Raw genomic sequence first — 18,614 nt, forward strand, 5'->3', positions numbered from 1 at the left:
GTACCACTTGAAAAGGAAAGTGAGAGTAGAGAGGCAAGTTTTGTCTAGTGAATGTTTTAAAAAAAGATGGGTGAATGTAGCAAGAATGGCACGTATGAATGAAATGACGAAGCCACCTTGAGCATAATCCTATGAACCCAGAAATTGAAAACAGAGATTTGCTTATTTGCAAAAAAAAAAAAAAGAAAAAGAAAAAAAAGAAATATAAAATGTGACTTCATTGACCGAGGTTACCGTGGTCTTTTCCGTAGGCTTTTCTTTCCACGGGTAAACCTCACCTGTCCTCCCCTTTACACTTCATATTGACATTTCTGTGATAACGATCCCTATTGATCAATTTTTTTTTTCCTCTCCCCCCTTTTTTTAACCCCCCTTTTTTGTCCTCTTTCTCTCCTTTTACGATCCCTTTTGATCGACACTCCCCCCTTTCCTTTTTTTTTTTTTAAACCTTCAAAAGAAAAGCTCTACCTTGTAATTTGTTCTATCTGTGTGCAGCCCTGTGTGGCTAATAAAGAAACATATCTATCTATCTATCTATCTATCTATCTATCTATCTATCTATCTATCTATCTATCTATCTACCTGTCTGCCTATCTATCTATCTATCTATCTATCTATCTATATATCTATCTATCTATCTATCTATCTATCTGTCTGTCTGTCTGTCTGTCTGTCTATCTTTCTATCTATCTATTTATTTATTTATCTATCTATTCATCTATCTATCTTTCTGTCTGTCTGTCTGTCTGAGGGTCTGCCTTTTTGTCGAAAGGTAGGCATGAGAGAGAGAGAGAGAGAGAGAGAGAGAGAGAGAGAGAGAACACGGGCAGAGAGAATATTTAAAACATATAGCAGTGATGCATAATAGAATCCTACAGGTTTCGAAAACCACTAATAAAAAATTTAAACTGAAAATCTAAGTTTGCAATGAATTCCCTTGCCTGTTCTAATTCTGAAGCACTCCAATATGATGGGTTTTCTAATATGGTTGAAAATACCGCCAAACAGTAATTTTGTTGGAAAAATGAATACTTGCCGAGCTGAATAATTCCAACGTGTCTCAGGTAACTTTGGAAATCACTTTCCAACAATTTCATCCAGTAGAGCTATTCAAACCGTCGGCTTTGAGAAAAAAGTTGAAATTTCTTTTAGATTTTGGAAGAAAATTCGCCATTCACGAAAATTTGAAGCTTAGTGAAAGAGTACCAAAGTAAGTGAATGTTCATAACAACGTACACATATGACGTTCGCGCCAAAATCTCCTTTATTCTTGCTTGTACTCCGTTGAAATGTCCAGCCATCACGCTCACTCTGTCATAAGTTTATGCGATGAATTTTTGGCCACATTTGAATTCATTAACAGATTTTCGAATTTCTGTCAGCTATGCAAGCTTTTCTCTCTTTACTGGCATCGATGTATCCCAAAAACTTTCTTGAGGCTTTTCCATCTCATCATCGATTTGCAAAACGTGTGGGAATTGACATTTAATTCAAATGTCCGTAGTCTCACCAAACATAACAGCAACGATTACTACTTTTTTAAAAATCATTACCTTAATTTCCCCTTCAAATAAAGCAGCTGTACAATTAAATGTTCTGATTTTGAATATTATTTGACAATTCAGAAAATGTGCAGTTGACATTTTTCTTCACGAAATCTAAATGCTGTCTTAAGCACTAATTGCATTCCACTATTACTTCACATGTAGCCAGAAATTGCCCTTATTGTTTGATTTTTCTGTTTTATCGTGTCCTTCAGAAGGTAATTCCTAACTGGCCAGAATTTCAATACAATGAATTAACCTTTTCAAAATATCATGATTTTTCTTCACTGATCTGTTATAGAACTGAATCGAAGCTGCTTTCCAGTGATCGATGACAGAATCAATCCGTTGTCGAACAAGGGCTTTAGAGCAATTACGGAATTCAGATGGTTCTAAAGTTCTTGAGTTTTGCCAATGAAATTGTGGAAATCGCAGTAGCCAGTAGCTGTCCATGTGTTCTTATGCTCACAAACCAACAGACATAGGAAACAGAACAATTTGTTCAGAATGGGGCATCCTGTCATCGGCATCCTGTCAGCTACTCATACTGCTGTTGATACTTGGAATCAAAATAACGATGGCATTCTTTGTTGCCCATTTTGGTTCAAGCTTTGGCTTCTCGTTTTCGAGAATGATAATATTCTTATCATCTTCGAAATTTCTTATTGCAAAAGGTCGGGAAAGAAGGGAAGAAACTTAGCTAAATGACTCTTTTGCCATTCTGAGAGTGAATGAAAGCGGGGAAATGTTACTAGGTTATAATTTGTTTAAAATGAATAGAAGCTTTATTTTAACAAAAAATTAGGTGCCAGTATACTTCTGTTACGTAACCTTTTAAAAATAATTTTAAATATCTAAAATAAAATTTTAAAGTATTGGTATGGATAAACGGGTGAAAAGTTTATTTTTTAATAACAGAAAATAGATTTTGCCAGCTACTTCATTTCGCTCCAACTGTGAAGTGGTCAAGGAGAAGACCTTGTGTAGTGGTCACATGACTGAATTTGGGCTTTAAGAAGGGATCTTGAATACTCTCCATGGGTTAAATATTTTAAAAGGTAGTATGTACTCTTCAGTGTCGAATAATTATACCAAATAAAGCAGAATCTGCAATAAAACAAACAAATTGACTAAACATCCATTTCACATCTAACTCTGTCTATGAGGAAAGCTTTAAGTCCTTTGAATAGACAATTCTCTGATCTCTGCCACACAGGGCAGTGAAAACTCTGTTTCAGAAGAAAATATGTTTACAACGTGTCTGCTGGCTTAACATGGCTGGATGGCGAGTAGAAAAATTCGGTTTTACTCTACCTTTCTGTATTTGACTTTCCACTCTTCAGTTTTGTCTCTCATTTTCACGATACCTTCACGAAGTGATTACAATACAAAAAAAAAAACACTGTCCTTTCTTACTATGACTGAAAGGCAAGCAGAAAAATTTCTGCTTTTCTCTACTTTTCTTACTTTGATCCCCACTCTTTTGTTTTTTCTTCCACTCCTCCCCACCTCAAAAGGAATAAACAGGAACAATTAGATTATTGCATTTACCTTTTTTCCTCGCTGTGCAAACAGGAACTTTATCTATTTACTCTTCGCAAATAATATCGATTGTTTACAATTTATACTGAGAAATGAAGGAATTGGACATACATATTGTTATCACAAGTACAATGGGGACAATGAAAATTATCAATAATTAATTTAAAATTATATCGAAACTCTTTATTCTACAAAAATGTAAGGGATGCAGTGCATGCGTTGCATACATAAACCTTTCGCCCCTGGTTGTGTATATATATATTCTTTTGTTTGTTTCAGTAATTTGTTTATACGTTATATATATATATATATATATATATATATATATATATATATATTATATATATATATATAATATATATATATATATATATATTATATATATATATATATATATATATATATATACATATATAAAGTATGAGATGAGAATTTATGGAAAAGTATTCCATAAAAACTCAACACACCGTTAAAGATGGAGAAGAGATGTTAACATTAAAAAAAAAGAATTTTAATACAGGCACACGATCGTTTCGAACAGTAATATTAGCATGTAAATAACATGGCAGAATAATTAGAAATTAATTAAATTAAATTAAATTAAATTAATTAATTACATATTACTGTTCTCCTCAGTGCAGAAAAAGAATGCATCAAAAATTATTATTATTGTTACAGAAGGCTTGATGGAGGAAGTAGCAAATAACATATCCAGATACAAATATTTTATCCTTATAGCTGCATTAAAAACTTATTATTATCTATATATATAAAAGTGAAGTTGTGTGAGTGTCTGTCTCCAACGATTTAGATTCCTAACTACTCCCACATTTTGCGGTGCAGTTTAACCAAAACCGGATATCTTATAGTCGTGATTCATATCGAGCCCTTATGGGTATTAGCGCGCGTCTACGATGAGTCTACGATTAAAAAAAAAATTACCATCATTTTTTCCATTTTAATGCATTTTTTCGCTATCATATAAGGGAAGTAACTCTCTAAAAATGTCTACGATGAGTCAACGATTTTAAAAAAAATTACCATCATTTTTTATTCCCTTTTTAATGCATTTTTTGCTATTTTTTTGCTATAACTCACTAAAAATGCTTATATAGTTATTTCCCTTACAAATCCGAGCAACGCCGGGCGATACTGCTAGTTGTTACATAAGACTTGATGGAGGAAGTAGCAAATATTCGGATATACATATTTTATTCTTATGGAAGATCATGAACATAGTAAAAAAAAATAATTGTTGTTGAGTCTAGTTGGGAAAGAACTAAAACTGATGCGGCCAACGGTTATTTGAAAATATAAGTGAAAGATGTTTAAGAAACATTCCCTCTATTTAAAAATAAGTATTTAAGAAATATACACTCTAAATAAAGCATTTATCATAGAAAAGCGATAGAGATGTTCAATGAGATAGCATAGTTATATTTAAATCAGTTTATGACTTGACAGTTATATAAGTAATATAAGGTATGGTGTTTATTTAAAGAAATTATTTTTAAGAAAAAGAAATTTTGTGTGAGAATAAAGAAATGAAAACTTAAATGCAAACGAAACAATCGGAGTTAATTAGAGGATAGCTCTATATATTGGAAAAAAATTATTTAAGTGTAAAAACTTATATTCATTTATGTGTATTAAATATGAGATAAACAAGTAAAAATAGAAGTAAAGTTGTTAATATTACAGAAATTAAGAGAGTAAATACTTGCTGGGGCTAAAAATATGAAAAAAAACCGTTTCAGGATAATGAAAATGTAAGGTATTCGAAAAATAAAGCGATAAACAATGTAGGAGAGATTCATCTGAGACAAGGACGTAAGGATTTAAAAAAAAAAAATATATAATTGTCGGTATTTAGTAGGTTGACTATGTTTTGGATAGCTAATAAAAATATAGAATAAGATTTGAGAATCTAATTATGCATAAAAGAAGTGAGAAGTATAGTAATAAAGATTATCTAACTGATATAAGGTAACAGTGAATTGTGAATGGGAAAAAAAGAAAAAAATTATTTATGGAGTATAGGGTGCAAAAAATAAAAATAAACGATATCTGTAAGTACATACATTTTGTAGAAGAGTAAAGCAACAAGAATAATTATTATTATATATCTATAAGTATATATCAGCTGTAAGATATACTTAAATATCAGGAAGGCTGGCAAGAAGCCTTAAACAAAAATAAAATTAGAATAGTAAAGAGAGGTATGTTTTAAAGTACATATTTTACAAATGGAATAGATTACCAAGAAGAAGGGAAAAAAAGAAAGGGAAAATAACAAAAAAATATATATGAGCAAAAATTGGACACCGAGGGGTATTATAAGTGTTTACATATATCAGTAGCAAGAAGTAATTAAGTATCAGATTGTCAATTAAGATTAAATAATGAAAATAATTGGAATAGGTAAGAGAAGGGTGTATTTAAGTACATATTATGCAAAAGAAAAAAACTTACAGAAAAGGGAGGTATATATAGAGGGAAGATCTAAAAATATAATTGAGAGAAAAGGAGGTTTATAGAGATTTAAAAGGGATGTTAGATCAATAAAATGTGGGTCATATATTTATATGGGGGGATGGATAAGTAATGAATATATATCCTTATAGTATAAGATGGAACGATGTACAAAATATTATAATAAAATAATAATCTAATACGACAGAGAAGGTTAGTATGTATAGAGAGGTATTATAACAAAAACTTTTTATAGAGAGAGAAGGAAAAATATAATAAGAGTTAAGGTGTGTATGTGTGGGGATATTATTTAAGATTAATAAAAAGGAATTCTGACATATGTCTACTTGAAAAAATTTTTTTTATCTCTAGAATTTACAAGGGAACCATTCATTTATATAATATTATAACACTTTTCTATGCATAATTTACAAGTTATCTACATCATTTTTATTTGACGGATATTGGTCCTCATCTTATTTGTTAACACAAGGTTTCGGCTAATATACCTTCCAGCCTTCATCAGGGATCTTGGGGAAATTTCGGACCTGGGTTCTCATTCCTAAGGTATCTTTCGATGTTATTATTATTATTATTCTATGTTTGACTTTTGCTTTATGTCTGTACAAGTTGGCTCCAAGTCTCACCCAGAGACCTCAAGAGACAACAGGTTGGAAGTTCTGTGCCATATATTTGGGGTTTTTTTTTTGGTGTTGTACTAGTGAATGTCTAATACATAAAAATAAAAAATAAATAAATAAATTAAAAAAAAAAAATTTTTTAATAAATAAACAAAAAAGTTTGTTTTAAACCTTGGGATTACATAGAGAGTATTTTGCGTAGGATATGAGCAGTTCCCATGAGCACTATCTTTTGAATTTCTGCCATTATTATTATTATTATTATAATAATAATAATTATTATTATTATTCAGGTCACTGCCTGGAATCGAACTCGGAGTCTTGGGGTTAGTAGCCTACGCTCTTAACCACCACGTCATATGCTCGTGGGCATATGACGTAAAGATGACAAATATATGTCAAATGTGAATAATGTAAATAATGTACATAAAATACTCATCTCTTAAATATAGAACTGTATAATTTACAGATTTTGTTATGTGTATAAGATGGGGCTGAAGACAATATTTTCCAAGAGATTGAGTAATCTATATTGTTTCTTTTGAGTTGCCAAACTTTTTTGGATAGACCTGTTCTATTCTCTTCACGAAGGTCATTAAAGGATGATTTATGATTAGTAATTCTTAATTTTAGAGAATTCTTCTTACAACCAATGTAAATAAATTTAGAGAGATTATGGGTAATAATTGTTGCTTGGTATACTACTTCTTTCATTTTACAGTTTCCATCTACTTCACAAGTATTAGGGTTTCTACAGTTACAATTTGAATTTTTAGTTGGTGCTATATTGCTATGTCTATATGTATCAGGATAAATTGTGTTTTGGTTATTCTTATAATTGTAGCTATTAGTTATAGAATTTATGAAGTTCCTAGGTTTATTAGTTTTATTATAATAGAATTGGTCCAGTTTCTTATTGTTAACTGAAAATATTATCCTACACAAGTTTGGAGATATTAAAATCCAAATCTAATGTTTTTGTTATTAAATATTTTTGTAGAGTTAAAAATTATTTTATATAATATTTCTAATGGATCTAATAAAATTTGATTTTAGCTGTTTGGCAAAAGGTATTATGATCCAAGTAATGTTATTGTTGCTATCGTTATTATAGCAGTGGGTTATGTTTTGGAGGTCATTTATTCTTACATATGGTATAGGTTTCTTTTTTCTATATTGTTCCTAATTCTATTAATATGAATTCTGTGGTTATTTAAATTATTTGAAGGATTAGATGTGATGTGATAAATTTCATTTTTTAAGTGTATTGGTTTAGTGTCTCTATTTGTATCTATTATTAATTGTTTCGGTGTTTATTGTTAGTATACTTGGGTTTCATTACATTATTAATAGTATAGTTGGTGTTTTGTGAATTGGTAAAATTAGTATTATTTTTTCTTTTAGTGAAGTCAAGGTTGTTGATCTCATATTGAATCTGTTTATTATTATGTTTATTGCTGTTGTAGGATTATAATCTATTGCAAATGTATTGCTGATGATTATTATTATTGAGAGGTTTTGACTTAGGTTCACTAATATGGTCTATGTTGTGTTCACATCGAGACTAGTATAATTAGAAATGGTGCTATTTGTTTTATTGTACTTAATTTGATATTTGTATCCTGCCTTTTTAAGTGTTAGATTGTAGCAGTCTTTATATTTGTTAAAAATTTCTTCATTAGATCATAATAGGTTAATTCTACTTTCTATGTGAGAGGTTAGATTTCTTATAATATTATATGGATGGTTGCTTTGAGCGTGTATGTAAGTAATGTTGTTGTTAGGTTTATGGTAAGGTTGATATGAAAAAGTATTAAGGTTAAAGTTAACGTCGAAGAAGTTCACAGTGTTGTTATCGTTTTAAATAGTGATGGATAGTCCTTGGTTTTTGAAGAAATTATGTAGTTTTTTTGTATAGCTCATGTTCCCTGTTGGAGGTATTTCTAACTAAGAATAGTGCGTCGTTGCGGTAAAGACCATCTTCTAATTCAGGGAATTCCTCTTTTATATTTTACATAATATATTTTACATGTTATTATATTTTACATATTTCTAATGGATCTAATAAAATTTGATTTTAGATGTTTGGCAAAAGGTATTATGATCCAAGTAATGTTATTGTTGCTATCTTTATTATCGCAGTGTAGAAGGTAATTCCAGCTAAATCGGGTACATCAAAACAGTCAGAGGTATCCTTTCTAGTCCAATATTTACCTTGATGTGAGATTATAGTTTTTCTACCTTCAAGTATGATTTTAATTTCATTCATTGATAATTTGGTCCTGTTCTTGTCGAAGATAAGTGCTTTATAATGTAATATAGAGTTTATAGATGGATAATAGCTGTCTATGTCGAGTTATGAATTTACATTTTTCCTTATGTTGAATGATGGTGAACCAGCTGATTGTATCTAGTGTTTTTGACAACAGGTTGAGATTAATTTTGGATTTCAGTAAGTGCAAGTATTTGTCTAAGATAAATTTGCTTAGTTTTCCGATGTCATTATTTGTTTGCTTTAATGTTAATAGATTTTAGGACATCACTATTTATAATCTAATATGTCTTTGTAATTTATTTATATAGGAGATTATAGTAATTTATTTGTATAGGAGATTATAGTATAGATCTGCACTATTATACCTTTTAGGCTCAACAACAAATTATACCTTTTATCGCAGTGCACGATTTAAGACTCAATAACAAATTTTGTTTTGAGTATGCTCATGGTCTTCCATAAGGATAAAATATGTATATCCAAATATGTAATTTGCTACTTCCTCCATCAAGTCTTATGTAATAAAAATAATAATAATAATAATAATAATAATAATAATAGTTATAATAGTAATAATAATAATAATAATAATAATAATAATAATAATATAATAATAATATAATAATAATAATAATAATAATAATTTTTGATGCATTCAAAAGGATAAAATATTTGTATCTGAATATGTTATTTGCGACCGCCTACATCAAGCCTTCTGTAACAATAATAATTTTTTGATGCATTCTTTTTCTGCACTGGGAGAACAGTAATATGTAATTAATTTAATTTAATTAGTTTCTAATTATTCTACCATGTTATTTACATACTAATATTGCTGTTCGAAACGATAGTGCGCATGTATTAAAATTCTTTTAAAAAACAATTTAGCATCTTCTCTTCTCCATCTTTAACAGTGTGTTGAGTTTCTATGAGATATTTTTCCATAAATTCTCATCTCATACCTTATACACGTAATAATTTCATATTCGCAAAAATGTTACGCCAGTAAGCTACCAACGAAATATGAAGAATCTTGATTAGATATCGCTCTTTTGGAACCTTCCGAAGGAAAGGATACATTGAACTTTATTTACCTTTTCACATACATACATACATACATACATACATACATACATACATACATACATACATACATACATACATGCATACATACATACATATATACATACATACTTACATACATACATGCAAATATATATATATATATATATATATATATGTATGGACATATGTGCATGCATATATTCAGTCATTTGCTTATACGTTTATATACATAGATTCAATCATATGATAATACATTATATATATAAGCATATATATATATATAATATATATATATATATATATATATATATTATATATATATATATTATATATATATATTCTGTCATTTGTTTGTACGTATATATATATATAAATACATGGTGGTGCTCCAGCATGGCTGCAGTTAAATGAATGAAACAACAAGTTAAAAAATAAAATAATACACACAAACACACACACACACACACACACACACACACACACGCATCTGTATCGACTACAAAATCTGATGGCATTATACACTGCGGATCACACTGCAGCTTCTCACATTGTTGTAACTTTCAAATGATGCAACTCCACTGGGTTAGTTCGGCTGGCGAAGGTTCCCTGCAGAAGGAGATTTCAGACCATCACAGGGTTACCCTTAGTGAACAGCTTAGTGAACTGAAGCAATGTGAAATGGAAATGCTTTGCTCAATAACACAACGCACCGTGGACAGGACAGTCTGGTAATCGAAACCACGATGTTGTGATTTTGAGCGCAAAGCACTCTAACCGCTAGGCCATGCACCTTCACGCGCGCGCACACACACACATGCATACGCACGCACTCCCATACACATACACGCACCCATAGAAGACGGTTTTGAATAACATTACTGCTGTAATACTGTGGTATCAACGGCCGCTGTCGCTATCGTTGTTGTAAACATTGCCACAGATGTTTATAGGACATTTTGTCTTTTGTTCTTGCTGTTGTCACTGTTGTTCAATTAAGTGTTTTGCCTGGCGTTGTTGTTAATGATGGAAACATAGCTGCTGTTTACACAACTGCTCATAGTACTCAAACTATCCACGTTTATAATCTTCCTCCTCCTCTTCCTCCTGCTCTTACTACTTCTTCACATCGTTGCCGCCGCCGTCGTCGTCGTCATCATCATCATCATCAACAACAGCAGCTGTAGCTACAGTAACAGTAATAGTATGAAGTTGGCGGGCATCGTTGTTGAAATTATCTTTCACCTCTACCACTGTAGTCATGTTGAAATGGAATTTCTGCCGTAATGGAAGAATCAAATTGCAATTAACAATATTTTCTTATGCTAAATCAGGAAGATTTATATAACAATTAAACTTTCTCTCTCGATATAAAAGCAATAAAATAAACAGAATAAATCTCATTTCCGTTTGAGAAGATAAATATTTGAACAAATCAAAGAGGGGCTTCTTTAAGATACGTCTTTTCTTTGTAAATCCAGCGGCAACAGCAATATAATCATCAACAATAACAGCAACGATAATATTTTCTTAGAGAGGCGCAGACATAGCCATGAGCTTGCATAGCAAACTCGTGGAGCATGGTTCGATTCCACAGACGCAGTACAATGAGCAAGGATACTGTAGATATGCGTTGATTATTCTTTGTGAGACAAATAAATCTGGGCAGCAAAAACTGTTTAGAGTGAAAATACCCTCTTCTGCCGTTTTTGCGTTTGAGTCAACAAGATTTTAGCACTCAAAATATAGGATCGCTTTCTGTGTAAGTGTCAGTGATTTTCAACACCGCTAGCGAGGAATGCAGAATATTCACGAAGTCATAATCATCTAATACGAAAAGGGTAGCACTCTAGGATTAAAAAAAACTAGCTGCCCCCTTGTAATGTTTCTAAACACTGACATTTACGGGGTGAGAGAAACCGCGGTTTAAGCGTAGAAATTGTATTGTTTCTTACACAAAACGGCTGATGAGTTGTATTTCCACGTCTTTAATTGCTGTCTATACTTTCAATTACTATTATTTATAATTCTAGTGCACGAAGTTCAAATTTTTGTTTCTCTACCCGCCTCACTTTCTGTTTCCTGTACATGCATACACACATGGGTGCGCATGACACACGCGGACAGACAGACAGACGCATGCACCTCCTCTCTCTCTTATGTACTTAACTCGTACATAGCAGCTGTCTTCTTTTACAGACAATAATTCAGAGAAAAGTATCGAAGAATTTAGGAACAAATATTAAGTCAAAGAAAACAATAAAACAAATGGAAACAATGTTGAGTTCTCTTGACACACACGCACACACACACATACGTGTGTGTATGCGTGTGTGCGTGAGTATGTGTGTAACTATGTATGTTTGTATCACTTTCTGTATATAATATATATATATATATATATATAATATATATATATATATATATATATATATATATATATATATATATATATATATATATATATATGCGTGTGTGTGTGTATAACCACACACGTATAGGAGGAAAAGCACAAAGATAGTTGTGTAAAGATGTGCATATAAGAGGATTGTTTAAACTGCATCTTTTATAATTACGCTATTTGGTATGTTATGAGATCAAAGTCAACCGATGTGACCAATAGTTTACAGAAATGGATGTAGATATAATCGAGATGAAAGAATAGGAGTTTTGTGCGTGTAACTTTAGTTTAATTTCAAGAACAAAAAAATAATGATGCAAATATTTCTAGTTAGGTATAGTATATAGAAATAAACTTGTATATCGAGCAAAGGTTTCATACAAAATCAATTGGTGTTGTGTCAGTATGCTTAGTTATAAGTAAATCAGTAGTTTGTGAACGGAGCTAAATATTTTACGAGGGCGGGATAATAGATAGAATATTCGCGTTTTAGTAATTGCAGATGATTTCATAACATAAACTTCAGAAGTAAACATGAAACTAAGCAGACATCAAGGATGAGATTAAGCACAAATTACAGCGATAATGTTAAGGGTGATCAAAGTGAAGGATGATGATATCTGACAAGAACAAGAACAACGATATTTCTACTTCTACTACTACTACTACTACTAAAGGCACAAGGCCTGAAATTTGTGGGAAGGTGGGATAGTCGATTACATCGACCCCATGTTTCACTGGTAATTAATTTATCGATGCTGAAAGGACGAAAGGTAAAGTCGGCCTCGGCAGAATATGAACTCAGAACGTAAAGACGGACGAAATACTACTAAAAATTTCCCCCGGCATGCTGACGATTCTGCCAGCTCGCCGCCTTAATAATAATAATAATAATAATAATAATAATAATAATAATAATAATAATAATAATAATAATAATAATAACAGGCAGTGGCTCTCATGGCTTCTGATCTTAACTGATTGGTAGTGTTATCATGTACATTGTTTTGTCTTGGTATAAAAGATGGGCTACAGCAAATATTCTGCTCAATACCACAGATTTGCTTGTCAGTTGTTTGACCTTAACCAGTTGAGCATGTCCCTTAGTAGCTGACGATATGTGCATCTCTGATCACGAGCAGAAGTAGTGGGGGAGCATCATAGCCATGTGTTGAGAGGGATTCTTTGGGGTTTGAATAATTCACCTCTGGAAACATGGGTGGTTCTTTCAACATCCTTAAACAATCCTTATTCAGGGACCTTTTGAGCGGGATGGGCTACTCAACCTGAAGAAAATTCTAACTGGGCCCCACCTGCAAGGTCATGTGCTGTTTATCTTGATATGAGATCACCATGTCGCGCACATATGGTTGTGATGCATGTGCCTGGTGTACCCTTATCAGACGGGTAGTCATGATGGGTATATTGGGCTTCGTATATTTTACCCCAGTGTCACTTTGATGGCATGCACTGCTCTCTCACTCAATAATAATAATAATAATAATAATAATAATAATAATAATAATGATAATAATAATAATAATCATCATACTAATAATAATACTCATAATAATAATAGTAACAATGGTTTCTAATTTTGGCACAAGGCCAGCAAGTTCGGAGTGAGAAGGTAAATCGATTACATTGATCACAGTGTTCAACTGGTACTTATTTTATCGACCCGGAAATAATTAAAGGCAAAATCGACCTCGGCAGAATTCAAAACCAGAACGAAAAGGCAGACGAAATATCCCTAACTATTCTGCCAGCTCGGTGCCTTAATAATAATAATAACCCCTTCTACTAAAGGTATAAAGTCTGACATTTGGGTGGTGGTGGTGAGGGGGACAGTTAATTAGATCGACTTCAATACGTAACAGGTACTTAATTTATTGACCCCGAAAAGATGAAATGCAAAGTCGGCCTCAGCGGAGTTTGAACTCAGAACGTAAAGTGTGTTAACGATTCTGCCTGCTCGCTACATTGATGATGATAATAATAATAATAATAATAATAATAATAATAATAATAATAATAATAATAATAATAATAATAATAAAATAATAATAATAATAATAATAATAATAATAATAATCATTTCTATTAAAGATACAAGGCCTGACAATTTGGGGGAGGAAACTAGTCAATTACATCGACCCTCCAGTGTTTCTCTGGTACTTAATTTTGTTGTGGAGGGATCCTGATCACGCCCACGTGACTGAAAGTGGACTAACGCATTTCAATAAAATAAAGAAACTGTGTAAACTGTGAGTAGTTGACAGCCATAGAAAAGGATAGATCGATCAAAAATCCACTACTGGAAATCAAAACCAGAATCTATAATTCCATGGGGTGCCGAAAAGTTCCTGGCTTTGGATAAAAAAAAGATATAGGAGGATAAGTTAATTATGATTTTATTCAGAATATTTCCCTCTCAGATTCACACACTAATGGCAGCAGTCCTTCAGTTTTTCTAAGGCCAGTAAAAAAACTCAGAAGGTTGGACCTCCAAGCAGGCCTTTTGCAATAAGCCTTAAATCCAGGAACTTTTCAGAACTCCTTCGTATATCTCATGCAGTGGTAGTTGTTTGGGATGAAATACGGAATCACACAAGTTTGTGTCGGTCAAATTACGCTTCAAAGAACAAACATCGATCTCTTGGCGATAACATATTCAAATCTCTATCACTACATTAAGCAAATTTATGGTCTAAAATGATCGGCCATGTTTCCGTTGTCTGCTTGAGGTTGATTAAACCTTGTTTACACTTCAGGGAAATCTCCTCCTGTGCACTACCGCGGTATACACCAGTTAAATCTTAGTCGAATAATTCTGGTATTTCCGAATACAGGCCTTTGAAAGCGCGGAAATTTTCCCTTAGCTAAGCCATTCAGTACTCCCCGTGTATCAGTTATTGTTATATGCTTTTCACACCACTTCAACCTTTTCTGGAGGTGTAGGAAACTGTTCCGATTCATCATTCCTCTTAAATCATTCAACAAAATGCTCATGAAATTTCGCAAGTATTTTCTGTGAATCAAAAACTACACGCTTGAGTACTAAAATCAAAGAAAAAGACATTATATTGACTTTAATGTTACATCACGTATTTGCTAATAGCATTAAGAAAAAATATTTGATTGAACAAGATGAATCACGGTTGCACAGGCGTGCCGATTATGTACAACATTGTGAAGGAACTCAAAGACTAATTAAAAGCGATTCACTTTTTTTTACAGTTTTCAGCTTCAACAAATGAAAATAGTTTCTTTAACCACTGTAAAACAGAATATTTCCTTGAATTGACGAATGTAACTTTCTTATCAATTACAGAAATAAAGAATTATAAACAAATATTTCAAATTAAACCCTGCAGTAATAGGGTATTATAGATGTTTTATGTTATATTTTTTTTATGTTAGAAGGATAAATTAGCAAGCAGAATTGTCGGCAACCTAATATTTCTATATTATTAACACCTAATACCAGGCCTACGGTAGCAGAACTAGTAGCGCATCCGGGAATGTACGTTATATTGGGTTGTCCGGAAAGTTCGTGCCGATTTATAGTAGCTTACCTTTCGACTTATTTTAGAACATGGTTGAGTCCATAAAATAGGATTTGACTACACCGCCATTTAAAGCACAGTTTAAGCTATCTTTTCGTGGAAGAAGATTTATGTTCCTATAACCTGTGTTAATTCTGTAACCCTTTATAATGGATGATAAGAAAGTTCATTTTCGGCAGTTGATACTTTGGGAACCAGACAAAAATTGCTGCAGCTCGGCTGGGATGTGTTACCCCCACCCTCCATATTCACCAGATATTACGCCTTCAGATTTTCACTTATTCAGGTCTCTGCAGAATAGTCTTAATGGTAAAAATTTCAATTCCTTGGATGACGTAAAAAGATACCTTGATGAATTATTTGCCATGAAACCACCTCAATTCTGGGAAGAGGGTATTTTCAAGTAAAGGAAAGATGGAGACGCATTGTGAAACAAAATGGTTTCATATTTGGTTGATTAAAAACTGTAATGGCAAGTATTTATTGACCTTTTTCTTTCCGTTAAAAATCTGCACGAACTTTCCGGACAACCCAGTATCAGCGCATGTCTTTAACATTTCTGCATCCAAGCACCATTCTAGTCAGCGTTTTTTAAACATTCTCCCGGAGTTGATAAAGTGCTTGTTGTGTTAACATTTTACTTCCAATTAGACCTCAGCTGATCAAAGATCTTCAAACTATGGCCGTTCTGTCGTCTTTTAGAGATTTTTGTATATCTAGCAACACATTAACTAACGAGTCTCCCCTCCATTTTTTCAAGACTGTAGAATGAAATTTGATGGAAAATTGGCTAATATTTCTGATAATCCTAGCGACTTCGTAGAGTCTCCCTTATTAGCTATGAGTTGCAAGGCAATCTCTGCCCTATTGCTGCTTATGTCTAACATTACAATAATTTTTGTATGCAATCATTATAAACATGTGTATGAATGGGGTGAATCTTCAACATATTAATTTATGATATATCAAATTATGACAGGGTATGATCAGATGGACATTGTCTCAGTGTCTGATATAATTTAAACAAGGGTTTATAGAAACCACCAAATGTATTGTCTGAGAAGGATGAGCGATTATAAAATCAACACTTGTAACACAAGTGTAATCGATTTAATCGGTCAAAATCTGTGCCTTTCTTTGTGTGTAGGATTCATTATTGCGTTAGATGGCTTTTATTATAAAGTGATACACACGGAAACTGCTTATTTACATTATTGAATTCTGTGAAAGACTGATTAAATACCGATATTACTGCAATCCTACTTTTACCATAAATTTCTGTCAAATATCCTGCTGACAAAGCTAGTTTGCTGAAGGAGATACAATAGAATGCAAAGTAATTAATGAACTATTTGCAGATCTGTTGCGGACAACATGAGCCTGGGACATCCAATTAGTTTCATATTGTTCTGGAATGTCAGCCAAGTATAATTAAACTAATTATTAAATGTTACTTTGAAATACTAAATGAAATTATTTCCTTCCTTTCTATTCCTCCTTTTTTTGTCCTCCTGCCCCTCTTCTTTCTCCTCCCCCTCCTCCTCTTCTTCTTCCTTTTCTTCCTCCTCCTCCTCCTCCTCTCCTCCTCCCCTTCTTCCCCCCTTCCTCCTCTTCGTCTTCATCCCCTCTTCATCTCCGTCTTCCTCCCGCTCTTCCTCTTCGTCTTCTTCCTCCTCATCTTCCTCCTCCCCTTCCTCCTCTTTCTCCTCCTCCCCTTCCTCCTCTTCTTCTTCCTCCTCGTCCTCCTCTTCGTCTTCCTCCCCGTCTTCTTCTTCGTCTTCCTCCACTTCGTCTTCCTTCTCCTCTTCTTCTTCTTCTTCTTCTTCTTCTTTTTCCTCCTCCTCCCCTTCCTCCTCCCCCTCCTCCTCCCCTTCCTCCTCCCCTCCCCTCCTCCCTCCTCCTCTTCCTCCATTCCCCTTCCGCTTCATCTTCCTGTTCGTCTTCCTCCACTTCATCTTCCTCTTCCTCCTCCCCCTCCTCTTCCTCCACTTCGTCTTCCTCCTCATCATCTTCCTCCTCATCATCTACCTCATCATCTCCCTCCTCCTCCTCCCCCATCATCATCATCATCATCTTCCTCCTCCTCCTCCTCTTCCTCAACATGGCCGGAATTCTAATGGAATTCAAGATACTGGTTTCTCCAGAAAAAATAAATCGCAGTCCCGATTTTCTCTGTTTCGAAGAAATCGAGCAAATAGCAGTGTTTATGGAAAGGAAAAAAACCAAAATGTTCTGTGTGTGGGAATCTGCCTCTTTCCTTTGAGTCAGGCCTCACAAAAGCAAAGACTTCGTTGAAATCGCACCAAAAAGCCTTTGTCAGGAATAAGAGGAAGACTGAAACTGAAATATATAGAAAACGGTCCAAATTGAAGGCCACAAGACACGACAGTAAAACAGAAAATCTGTCACAAAATACAGCACCAACGCAAACGTCAACACGTTCATCACAACAAGAAAACCCAATTTTACAAATACTTTCACAACTACAAACAAATAAAAAAAAATCACGAAAACAAAAAGAAACACCCGAAAAACAAAACGACCAACACTCACACAATCGGGTACTTACTTCTTTCATCTGCTTCAGTGTTGTTAAGAAGAACCAAAAGTTGATCGAGGAAGTAATTAACAAAAAAACACCTTGACAAGAGGGAACGATTTTGCTGAACTCTCGAAAACACCATCGGACAGAATGATTATTCAAACCGATATGAATAAGTATCTAGATTTAAAACATAAATTTCCTCAGGACATTGGAGGGTTTAGTAAGCCCCCATCAACAACTTAGTAGAAAAAAACTTTTCCTCACTTCCCACTCAATCAAAACAAAGGTTATTTCAACAGTTATACATAAAGACATACTCTTACTCTTTTACTCTTTTACTTGTTTCAGTCATTTGACTGCGGCCATGCTGGAGCACCGCCTTTAGTCGAGCAAATCAACCCCGGGACTTATTCTTTGTAAGCCCAGTACTTATTCCATCGGTCTCTTTTGCCGAACCGCTAAGTGACAGGGACGTAAACACACCAGCATCGGTTGTCAAGCAATACTAGGGGGACAAACACACACACATATATATATACATATATATATATATACATATATAC

Source organism: Octopus sinensis, linkage group LG15 (genome assembly GCF_006345805.1).
Source record: "Octopus sinensis linkage group LG15, ASM634580v1, whole genome shotgun sequence".
NCBI classification, from domain to species: Eukaryota; Metazoa; Mollusca; class Cephalopoda; order Octopoda; family Octopodidae; genus Octopus; species Octopus sinensis.